At 55.8% G+C, this 8,033-nt stretch overlaps 1 long non-coding RNA gene across 1 annotated transcript; it reads left to right on the top strand.

Annotated features, from left to right (window-relative positions):
• The first annotated feature begins 481 nt into the window (after positions 1-481).
• Positions 482-3,263, top strand: LOC122679577. The gene is made up of 3 exons (XR_006336439.1): positions 482-566; positions 847-851; positions 3,254-3,263. It is a non-coding gene; the product is annotated as an uncharacterized LOC122679577 (long non-coding RNA).
• Positions 3,264-8,033: the final 4,770 nt, after the last annotated feature.

Here is an 8,033-nt window from a genome sequence, read left to right as displayed (position 1 = left end):
GCTGAGAGCGGAGAAGGAAGGCTCCACGAGCGTGGAGCTCCACAGGGCTTGGAGCAGGAGATGGCCTGGGCCCCTGCGTTTGCAGGTCTGGTGTGTGGCCCAGCAGCAGGCCCTGGGGATGGCCTGAGGGGTTTCAACCCAGAGGGCTCTCTTCCCAGATGGGACTGGCCATGGCTGAGCCTCATGGGGTCAGTTCTGGTTCCGCCTTTCCAGGCAGTGTTGCCACGGGCAGGCCACACAGCCTCTGTCCTGAGCCTCATCCATAAACGACCGGAATGCCCCAGCTGCAGCAGAGTGAGGGAGCGGGGGTCAGCCACGCTGGAGTGGAGCCTGGTACACAGCGAGCCCCCCTGTGCAGTTCAGAATGTCTCAGAAGCCCCAGAGAGGACAGCGGGTGGAGGCAGGGAGGCCAGGGGGAGGCTGAGTCCATCTTCCGAGTGAAGGCTCCACCACACAGTGACTGAGGGGCTGAAGGCAGGCGCTCTGCTCTGCTGAAATGGTGCTGCGAGAGTTTCCCTGGATGCGGGCCCGTCCCACTTCCCAGGACGGCGAGCCATGTGGCCTCAGTCTCCCCTTGCCCACCTGCGCAGGGCGGTGCCTGCTCCCAGGAGGCCACGCCGGGGTGGAGGGGGAGCCCTCAGGCCATCCCCATCAGGCCTGTGGCCCTGCCCCCAGGGCCATGACTCTCCCAGCACCCTACTCCCACCCCAGGCCCATCACCCTGCTGGCACCCTGGCACTCTGGCAGGGCCTGGGCATTTTCAGGTGGCCAGCTTTGCTTGGCACAAGATTCCACCGAGCCTGCATTTCAGGGGTGAGCCAGGGACCCTCAGACTCCGCTCTCTAGGACCTGTGTGCCGTGGGGAGCAGGCTCTCTGTCTCCAAGCTGTGCTTGTCAACTTGTCCAAGGTTGTGCACGTCCAGAAGAGCGGGGACCCTTCACCCCAGTGTGCGTGCGCGCGCACACACACACACACACACTCTCTGTCTTCCCTGGGAACTACACACACACACACACACACACACACTCTCTGTCTTCCCTGGGAACTACACACACACACACACTCTGCCTTTCCTAGGGACCTACACACACACACACACACACACACACACTCTCTCTCTGTCTTCCCTGGGAACTACACACACACACACACACACACACACACACACTCTCTCTCTGTCTTCCCTGGGGACCTACACACACACACACACACACACACACACACACCCTGCCTTTCCTAGGGATCTACACACACACACACACACCCTCTGTCTTCCCTGGGAAATACACACACACACACACACACACACACACATACACACACACACACTCTCTGCCTTTCCTAGGGACCTACACACACACACATACACACACACACACAGTCTTCCCTAGGGAACTACACAAATACACACACACACTGTCTTCCCTGGGGACCTACACACACACACACACACACACACACTCTCTCTCTGTCTTCCCTGGGAACTACACACACACACACACACACACACACACACACACACAGACACACTCTGCCTTTCCTAGGGACCTACACACACACACACACACACACACTCTCTGTCTTCCCTGGGAACTACACACACACACACACACACTCTCTCTGTCTTCCCTGGGAACTACACACACACACACACACACACACACACACATACACACACAGTCTTCCCTAGGGAACTACACAAATACACACACACTGTCTTCCCTGGGGACCTACACACACACACACACACACAGTCTTCCCTAGGGAACTACACAAATATGCACACACACACTGTCTTCCCTGGGGACCTACACACACACACACACACACACACACGAGTCTTCCCTAGGGAACTACACAAATACACACACACTCTGTCTTCCCTGGGGACCTACACACACACACACACACACACACTCTGCCTTTCCTAGGGACCTACACGTACACACACACACACACACACACACACACACACACCCTGCCTTTCCTAGGGATCTACACACACACACACACACACACACACACACACACACACTCTGCCTTTCCTAGGGACCTACACACACACACACACACACACTCTCTCTCTCTCTCTGTCTTCCCTGGGAACTACACACACACAGTCTGCCTTTCCTAGGGACCTACACACACACACACACACACACACACACACACACTCTCTGTCTTCCCTGGGAACTATACACACACACACACTCTCTCTGTCTTCCCTGGGAACTACACACACACACACACACACACATACACACACAGTCTTCCCTAGGGAACTACACTAATACACACACACACAGACACAGTCTTCCCTAGGGAACTACACAAATACACACACACTGTCTTCCCTGGGGACCTACACACACACACACACACACACACACACACACACACAGACACAGTCTTCCCTAGGGAACTACACAAATACACACACACTGTCTTCCCTGGGGACCTACACACACACACACACACACAGAGTCTTCCCTAGGGAACTACACAAATATACACACACACACTGTCTTCCCTGGGGACCTACACACACACACACACACACACACACACACACACACACAGAGTCTTCCCTAGGGAACTACACAAATATACACACACACACTGTCTTCCCTGGGGACCTACACACACACACACACACACACACACACACACACACAGAGTCTTCCCTAGGGAACTACACAAATACACACACACTCTGTCTTCCCTGGGAACTACACACACACACACACACACACACACTCTGTCTTCCCTGGGACCTACACACACACACACACACACACACTCTGCCTTTCCTAGGGACCTACACGTACACACACACACACACACACACACACACTCTCTGTCTTCCCGGGAACTACACACACACACACACACACACACACACACACACACACACACACAGAGTTTTCCCTAGGGAACTACACAAATACACACACACTCTGTCTTCCCTGGGGAACTACACACACACACACACATGCACACACACACTCTCTCTCTGTCTTCCCTGGGGAACTCCCAGCAGAGACAAAGCCACCTAGCACACCTACCAGGAAGAAGGAGGAGTTTTACAAGTGGCTCATCTATGGAAGTCAAGTGAATTTCTAAAGGTTTTCAAGGGAGATGAGAAAGATTAATCTCATTTGGTGGTATCTTCACAGCCTGAAAGCAACCAAGGCTCAGGAAACCTCAGTTTCTCCATCAGAGGAAAGGCAAGACTCTGGGTGTATCTCACAGCCTTGTGGTCTGATATCAGCCGCAGAGCAGGCGTCAGGGGCCTTGCTTTCCGCAGTGTCCTTCCCATAAAACATCCTTCACGGCTCTCAGCTTGCCCACAACCCATTTTCCATCCTTCTGGGTAGGTCCCCCTCCCTAGTCCCCACCTGTGAGCAAAGGCGAGCCTAGGTCTCCTTTCTCTGCCCAGATCACCTGGCCCAGGAGTCTGGGGCCCCAAGGTGACCTTGAAGCAGCTGACTGTCCTCTCCAGCCTCCAGATTTCTGAGTTGAAATTCCCTCCCAACTTCTGGTCCTCCCCGTCCTTCCTGTCCATCCTCCTCCTCTTCCTTCCTCTCCTCTCCCTCTGCTTCCTCCTCCAGCTGAGATCCTCAGCTCTCTGCATTTCCTCGGGGAATGACTCACATTTGCCTCCCACCCGCACTGCCAGCTTCCCCAGTCTTCATTCAAAAGGGTCGCAGTGCAAGCAGATTCCGCCTTCAGAGGCCCCGGGGAGGTGACAGGCGGCCAAGCGTGCTCCCCTGGGCAGCCAGCGCTCTCCTGCAGCCTTCTGGGGAGTGAGCCTGGCTTGGCTTGGAGATGTCTGCCTCTCCAGGGCCAGTGGAGCGGAGTGCTGCCTTCCGACCCGGGGCGGGTTCCTCCGCCTTGCTGGGCTCCCTTTCCCTGCACACAAGATGCAGGAGGCGGAGCAGGGACACCCACGGCCCCTTTCTGTGGTCCTCAGGGTGTTCTGTATTCCCGCCACCCTCTTCTGCCCTGGATGCCTCCCTTTAGCCACAGTGAATTGGGAAATGAGCCCGGGGAGGACACTGCAGTGGAGCTGCGCTAGACCACCGGGGAGATGCTGGGAAGTCAGGGGGAAACGGAGGTGCAGTTCTCCCCAGGAGCTCTGGTCAATGCAAGGCCTCATGTTGGGGCGCCCACCTGTCTTCCCCTCCCCACTCTCAGTCCACCTGATTCAGGGAAAATTGACAGCCTCTCCTGGAACACGTGACTCAGGCCTCAGCCAATCATGGTAGTGCATTCCCATGCTGGCAGGGATTGGTTGATGAATGGTCATGTGACCCAGTGAGAGCCAATGAGAGGCAAGGAGATTTGGTTGCGCCAGTGTTCTTGCCTGGAGAATCCCAGGAACGGGGGAACCTGGTGGGCTGCCATCTCTGGGGTCGCACAGAGTCGGACACGACTGAAGCGACTTAGCACCAGCAGCAGCAGCAGCATCAGCAGCATCAGCAGCAGCAGGTCAGGGATGCTGGGTCCTTCCGCTCTAGAATTTGGGCCAGGAGCCCTCCCCATAGCACCTCGTTGGAGCAAGAACAGTCTCACTTGGCCAACTAGGAAACCCAGGAAATAGGGCTTTGTTTTTAGCTGCTGTTAGTTCAGCATCTGCCTTTGCAGAGTTGCAAAGCCTTTGCATATATTATTTCATTTAAAGCTTATAACAACATTGCAGGGAAAGTATTATTACCTGTTCTACAGGTAGAGAAAATGTTTCAGGAGGTGATGTTAGCCGCCCAACCCCATGCCAGGCTTGAGGGCGGGTCAGCCTAGCCCAGCCTGGTGGCCTCTGCCTGACTCCCATTGTGTTGTCCGCCCTGGTAGAGCCAGAATTCACACCCACGTCTCATGTTGGGGACACGGGGCTGGTTGTGGAACCCCCAACCCCTCCGTCTGCCCTGCACCCATTTGGACGGACAGTCACACAGGACTGGCGACAAACGCAGTCATTTGGAAATGCCAAGGCTTGTTCCACGGCTGGGGGTGTGCCTTGGGCCAGATTCAGTGCGTATTTCTGGACTGGGATTAAATTCCATGGCGGCTCCTGGATGCCAACTGGTTTGGAGGGAAACACTCTGCTCTGTGATGAGAGCCCTCCAGATGGTTCTCGGAAGCACCGGAGGCTGCCAGCAGGACCAGGAGGCTGGCCTGGGTTCTGGAGAGCTCCCCTGCCTGGGCCTGGCACAGAGGGGACTGGAAAGTATCCTCCAGGTGCGAGGAAGGTGCTTGCGGCAGAGCACGTCTCCCCTTCCTCAGCCCAGAGCTTCCCATTTCCTGGAGGAGAGAAGCAAGGCTCAGAGAGGTAGGGTTTCTTTCTGCAGGTTACAGCCCTCCTAAGAACACCGCTGAGTGTGCCTGGGCAGCACCCATGGGGCTGTTCTGGCAGCTCTTGCCCTAGGCAACATGCCCGTCTCCAACTTCTTTCGGGGCCCTGTGATCATCCCACTTTCCCCACCTTTGCCTTTGCTCACCATTGCTCCTCTGGGATGTGCTTCCTGACTACTTTCCAGATGTCCCTGCAAGGCCCCTTCCTCCAGGAAGCCCACCTGGCCTGCCCCTGCCCCTCCTGCTATGCAACTGAGGTGGATTGGGCCTTTCTTCACCTGATGAACGCCTCTGCCGCAGACGGGAAGGATGCTTCTCGGAGACAGAGACATTTACCTTGCTCATCTCCAACTTCCCAGCAGCCCACACAGAGTAGGTGCTCAAAAAATACTGCTGAACCGACGGATGAGAGCACGAAGGAAAAAGTGTGGGTCTCAGACTGCATGTGCTCAAGCCTTGTGCAGTCCTGGTGATGATGCCCGCACCCCCAACACGCCGGCTTATTGCAGGGGTAATGGGATGGAAGACGATGGTGGGAATTGGCATAGACCCAAAGGGGCTTCTAGTGGAAGGTGGGGCAACAAAGATAATTCAGGCCGGAGAGAGGCCCTGGCTCCTTCCTAGAGCACACTGCCTCTGTGTCTTCAGTGACCACAGAGGTGACACTTTCCGCTTCGCTGGCCAGCGTGGGTGGTGCAGAATGGCCAGTGTCACAGGTGTGGCGGTGTGGCCCGAGGGCCGGAGGGTGTGCCCTGGGCCTTTACTGAGTTAAGGCATCTTGTTTCAACATAGGATGGGGGGACAGGGGCCCATAGACGGGCTCTGGATTCCCCTCTGCCCCCATGCAGCTGTCTGTCCTTGGGAAAGGCGCCCTGGCCTCCGATTATCACCTGTCAGCTCAGGAGGGTGGGCGGGTCCTGTCCAAGTCCTCTCTTCTCTCTTCTCTCTGGGGACCCAGAGCGGAGCGTGTCCCCAGGGCTGTCGCAGAGGCTGGGTGGGCCTGAGCTCCTACATGGCCGCTCAGTCCTCCAGGAAGGCTGGAGGGGGTGGTGCAGCCACCCACTCCAGTTGGATTACGCTCCCAGCTCCACTCTAACTTCATTACAAAGCCTGTGGCTGATCCTCTTACGGCATCTGCGAGGGAGTGGGGTGTGAGGGAGGCAGGGGAGGACGGTGCTGAGCCGCCCTCCTTGGGGAAGCAGGACACAGCGATTTACATATTTATGAAATCTTTTCCATTTTGCCAGGGCCCTGCGTGCACTAGGAAATGTCACAACTCATTTTAAGTTGGGAATCTGTGCTCCGGGAGCGACAGCTCACGCCGCCACCGAGGCCTCGCAGATATCTGTAGGTGACAAGCAGCCTTGGGCTGGGCTCCTGTTCCAGATCTGCAGTGACCAGCTGTGCAGCTGCGGACAGGGCCCCTGACCTCTCTGGGCCTCAGTTTCCCCATGTGTAACATGAGGCTGGATGAAGTCTTTTGGAAGCTGCTTCTAGCATGGCCCCAGTGATCGCCTCGCCCCCTCCCCACCCTCCCCATCCCATCCACCTCCCAATTTTCATGCACTCGTGCCCTCTCTTTCTGAGGGTGGGCTGGGCCCAGGGACTTGCTTCTAACCAACAGAAAACAGTAGACGTGAGGGTGGCACTTTCAGGACCAGGTACAGAGACCATGATGCCATCTGTTCCTGGACCCTCTTGTCCTCTCTTGTCATCACCTACTGGGATGGAGCCAGCTGCCGTGTGGGTGGGAGGGGCCCCAGGCCCAAGTCCACGAGGGACAGCCTCTTGTCCACAACCACGTGGGAGCCTGGAGGCACGCTCACCACAGCCTCAGTGGGCATTCTGCACAGCGGACATCCTCAGTGCAGCCTGGGGGGGACCCAGCAGAGGCATAGCCAGATCCCATTCACTGGGTCTGTGGGGTAATCAGATGCCGTTTGGGGCTAAGTTGTTCCACAGTAGTAGATGACTGATACACTGTCGTTCTCAAAGGGCTACCTGGTGACTGAGGTGACATGCGATCGTGCAGCTGTGGACAAAGTATGTCACCTGCTGTCAGGAAACAAAGGATGCTGCAGCCGTCCCTGACTGTAGGATACCAGCCCTAGATAAAGGCACATATCAAACAAGTGATTTCAAGGATCCCGGACTCCTGGCATCTTCCCATACATAGAAAAGTGCTAAATTCATTAACTTGAGATGTCTGTTTTTTTTTTTTTTTTAATTAACAGTAATCTTTTGATGTTCCAACTACCTCGTTTTTCTTCCAAAACTGCTGTACAACGTGGTTCCTCTGTTACCTCTTTGGAACAGTCTCTCAGCCATCAGAGAGCCTCAACGTCACTCTCAGCCTCCCAGGCTTGGGTCCTCAAAAAGTCCACATAAAACGTAACTCTTGACTTCTAGGTTGTGCATTTTTTCTCAATTAATGCAGAGCATAGCATTCACGCTTAGTAGGTGCTCAGAAGAGGTGCTGGGTGGGCCTGTGAGTTATGTGAGTGTGTGTCTGGGTCATCTTTTACTTCTAGACCTCTGGTGGGGGGTGGGAGCTGTGCTCAGCCCCGGAATAGATCACAGATTGTGTCAGCATGGGCCTGGAAGCACACTGGACACTCGGTGCCCATGGGCCTCGTGAGACGGGCTTGCTGATGGAGTCCTGACTTGAGCCTCAGCCCTC

The sequence above is a fragment of the Cervus elaphus genome, chromosome 21, assembly GCF_910594005.1.
Source record: "Cervus elaphus chromosome 21, mCerEla1.1, whole genome shotgun sequence".
Taxonomy (NCBI): Eukaryota; Metazoa; Chordata; class Mammalia; order Artiodactyla; family Cervidae; genus Cervus; species Cervus elaphus.
The sequence above is the reverse complement of the archived record's forward strand: the minus strand, read 5'-3'. Positions and strand labels throughout refer to the sequence as shown.